This window comes from Pinus tabuliformis, chromosome 2_2 (assembly GCF_031772625.1).
Source record: "Pinus tabuliformis cultivar Carrire ecotype Pingquan chromosome 2_2, CPIR1, whole genome shotgun sequence".
Lineage (NCBI taxonomy): Eukaryota > Viridiplantae > Streptophyta > Pinopsida > Pinales > Pinaceae > Pinus > Pinus tabuliformis.
The window spans coordinates 445,212,243-445,216,689 of record NC_142300.1 but is presented as its reverse complement, the minus strand read 5'-3'; the positions used below and the strand labels follow the sequence as shown (position 1 = coordinate 445,216,689).

The following is a 4,447-nucleotide window of genomic DNA, read 5'->3' as shown; positions in this document are numbered from 1 at the left end:
GACTTTACATGGTCTACTTCGATCCATCTAGTAAAGTAGGCTAGATGATCAATTTTTTGGTAATAACATCCAGTAACAAATTACCCCCTAAAGTAAAAATCCAGAAGTAATGGTTGATAAACAAAGTGCTTTACCTTGGGACAAGTCTAGATCAAGAACAACTGGTTTATATCATCATATGTTACAATACATTTTCACCATGTTATCATTGATGAGGGTGGTGTAGAGTCTCCAAAAAGTATTCAAAATATCATCCACTTTCACCATTATCAACACCATTTCACTCACATGTCACAACTCCATGACCATATAACCTTTCATTAGCCTCCATTTTCATAATTATATAGGTTACCTTTGTGTTTTCCAAAAGTTAATGATTTCTAGTATTATAAGTGAATTAAATAGTTAAATTTTAGAAAAATGACACATACTTGCTAATATTTAAAAGTGGCTTGAGTTTCATGACATGTGTAGGTCATTTGGAAGCTTCCAAGGCACTCTTATGTGGCCTCCAATACTCAAATTCGAATTATCTTCAAGATATGGAAGAAGATTTGGATAAAGGTCAAAGAGGATATGTGTGTCATCACTACCTATTTGAGTTGTAACTCTATGAGATTTTCTAGGGATCTAGGGAGAGAATAATGGACCTCCATTAATGAGGTAGCTTCTTATGTTTTTGTATAAATAGGAGAGCCTTTTCCTTTGAACGGCATGCGTAAAGTTGGGCAAATGCTCATGTTTTTAATATAGAATTTGGATTTGGCACCATGCTCATGAGTGATGTTCACCTTGATTTGGTTATGCTTGCATTTGGAGCCTCTCAGCTTTCCATCTCTCATACTTTTGGATTGGCCACCTACAATGTGTGAGATTTATTGTTTTTTTAAGATTTATTGCTTTCATAGATTAAGATTTATTTATTTCATATCTTTTCCCATCTGAGAGGTTAAGAGTGATTGTTTTTATTTGCTTTCTACCTGGAAGTTAAGAGCATTTGTTTTTATTTGCTTTCATATCTTTTTCTGTGTGAGAGGTTAAGAGTGATTGTTTTTATTTGCTTTCTACCTAGAGGTTAAGAGTGATTGTTTTTATTTGCTTTCTACCTAGAAGTTAAGAGCAATTGTTTTTATTTGCTTTCATATCGTTTCATGTGTGAAAGGTTAAGAATGATTTTTTTTGCTTTCATTTCTGAAAGAGTGGTGTGCTTTTCAATTCCCGCAAGAGTTAAAGATTAAGATTTAAATTCCGCACGCTATATTGTAATTGTACTATAATTTCTTTTGAATTGATTGTTGAATTAGAATAGGTGAATTTGGTTTTTCATTATTTGGTTTCGTAGTCAGATTGATCTAAATTGAAAGTTAATTTCTAGCATATACAGTGCATGCACGCTTTGCAAGTTTTACGAAACCCTCAAGCTGACAATTAAATGATAGGTAATTAATTTGTCTCAACATTTTGGCACCATTGCCGGGGAAGTGTGCATAGGAACTAGCTTTCAGTCTAGAGTTCATATTTTTTCATTTTTTTCCTAGATGCATGATTAAAGCATGTAGATGCATAAATCATTTAGCTACATATCATTTTTATAAATATATAAAAAAAATTGATATTAACCATTTATGGACAAAGGATCTAGAATGCAGATTAAACATTCTTTGGAGAACAAGGACTACATTGAGGAATGGTATCAAAACGCGATTGCGCCATGACATTCATCCGTTCTTCAAGAGATCTTTGCGGCAAATCTAAAGGTCAAAATGACTTCTCATGTCCTCATACACAATCAGGTATATTTTGGAAATTTGGATATGAACATTTTAGAAAGTTTAATCCGTAAATGGTTCCATTGGAAACATTCATATACTTAAAAATTGAGAAAAAAATATTCTTTCAAGTAGGATAAACTATGAAATAAAACCAATCTTGATTAGATTTTTTGAGTTCTTGAAATTGCATTTTTAGACTTTAAAATATTTAGATTTTTATTTATTTTCTTATATTTTTTTCATTAACATCATAAATATTTTCAATAAAAAAATTCATGTTTTGATTTTAAATAATTAAAAAAAAAATCATGTTAGATTTTTAATAATAATAATAAATAATAATAATAATAATAACATAAAAAAAAATCTTCATGTTTTTGAATAAGGAAAATGTATTTTTTTTAATAAAAATTAACAAATTTTCTTTCTTTTGAGAGAGAATTGACAAATCGACAAATTGATAACTGGCTCTCATGCGACCTGCAAAGAAAAAATGACTGCGTTAGCTTGGAATACAAAATTCAAAAATCCATCATAATAAAAAATAAAAAAATAAAATCCTGCTCGAAGAGGTTGCGGTTTGTGCAACATAGCTCAAAAACAGTTCTAAATTCTAATATTTTTTTGCATGTGTTCTGAACTGTATCATACGAGCTAGCTGGTCTAGACGTTCACACCAAAGAGGAGTCTCAAAGCAAAGTAAAATTACTTGAGGAAGAGCTACAACTAAAGGCAGATGCTTTATCCAAGGCTGAGCAAAAATATTTTGGAATGTCAATGAGTAAAGTGGAACACACATCACCTTCTCAGGATTCAAAAGAGGTGGCTGAACTCCATGAGAAACTGTGGTTTATTGAGGGTGAATTGGAAACTGTTACAAAGGAGTTTGAGGTAAAAGAGAGAGATTTTGATGCTAAGATTGAATACTTGGAAAATGGTAGCCGAGATTTGTGCTTCAGAGCAGCGTGAGATTGGTAGGAGAAGCAACAACCATTATTTAATTTCAAGACCTAGCAGTGACCTGGACATTTGCTAGAAATGCATAGCAGCTTAAAAACTTCCATTTTAAAACATGATTTGTAGCCCAATTAAAACGAATTTTGAAAAACTAAAACGTGGGTTTTTCTCAGAACGGGGTCAGTAATAAAACCGAGGAGCAATTTTCTCAAATTGTAACCAATTGGGAGGAATTCGAGGTTCTCTGGAGCCTTACTTGGAAAATTGCGTGAGAAAAAATAATTTGCAATTAATGAACAGAGGCAGTTGCGGCCTTGATCTAATCTCCCTGATCTACAGGAGGTAGATCCACCATGGAGATGCTCAGATGTTAGTGGCTCAATTCTTGATACACATCATGGTTTTGTTGTCAAGTATAGCGAGGATCGAGATTGTTGAGTTAGCTGTAAAAATCAAAGTAGATTTCCAATATAAGAAGGTAATTATCATACATGCAGTCACAAAATTATAAAATTTCTTGGAGAAAAGGCTTCACAAAAAGATTTGGATTGGTTAGTTTCCAAAAATATTGAGGTGCACCTGAATGAACACATTGATTTGTAAAGCCTCTCGGAATCAAACAACACATATACCACATCAAGTGGAATGACTATCTCTACAGATTGTCATTTCGTGTGTGTGGGAAACCGTGTTGCCTCCTCTTGGCTTCAGGAATCCATTTTCAAAGACTCTGTTGATAAGGATGGATCCCTGAAAGTTGATGATTGTCTGCGATTAAGAGGGGAAACCAACATCTTTACAATTGGAGATATTGTGGACGTTAACGAAATCAAGCAAGGCTTCCTTGCTAAGAGGCATGCAACGGTGGTGGCTAGCAATATTAAGAAGTTGATGTTGAATTCTAAGCACAAACTGACTACATACAAGGCTAGCTCAACTATGGCAATGGTATCTCTAGGGAGACATGTCGCAATTGCTTAGCTGCCATTTGGAACAACAATCGGTTGCATCCCAGGAAGGATAAATTCTAGAGATTTGGAGAGCCATTGGCCTTGTCAGACTTTATGCCAATCACTTCCACGTTAGTTTTAACTTGGGAGTGAAAATTGTCCACTATGACTTTGATAAAACAGTTTCATGGCAATTTCGTTTTCTTTTGATTACATTGTTGTGTTGTATTTTTTTTTGTTACATTGTATTTTTTTTTATTTTTTTTAAGAATGTTATATGATATTTATGTTATATGTTACATTTTTTAATGTGTTTTAATGTATAATGTATAATTTTTTTTTTTTTGGTATGTTATGTTTTAGATTGTACATTTATGTTATAGGAATTTTTTTTTTAAATTTGCTTGTATATATATTTCTCTTGTTATGTTTTTCTTTTATGTATATCTTTTTTTTTTCTTTTTTGTTTTTTTTTTTTGTTTTTTTTTGCTTTTGTAAATGTTTCATTAACTTTTAGATTGTGTGTTTTATTATTTTATCTTTTTTAGAGAATTTCCATGGAAAATTGTCATAATTTTTTTTTGATGTGAAATTAATTTAGTGATTAGAGAAAATTGAGAAAAAGTTTTTGTGATGGTCCACTCAAACACACCCGTTGAAAAAAATAAAAATAAATTAATTAATTAATTTAAAAAATATATATATTTGCTAATTTTTCTGAAAGAGGCATTGATCAATTTGAAGATTGGACTGGTTATTTGTTCATAA

At 31.7% G+C, this 4,447-nt stretch overlaps 1 pseudogene; it reads left to right on the top strand.

The window, feature by feature from the left end:
• The first annotated feature begins 3,126 nt into the window (after positions 1-3,126).
• LOC149193179 (uncharacterized) lies at positions 3,127-3,815 on the top strand (annotated as a pseudogene).
• The last annotated feature ends 632 nt before the right edge of the window (positions 3,816-4,447 follow it).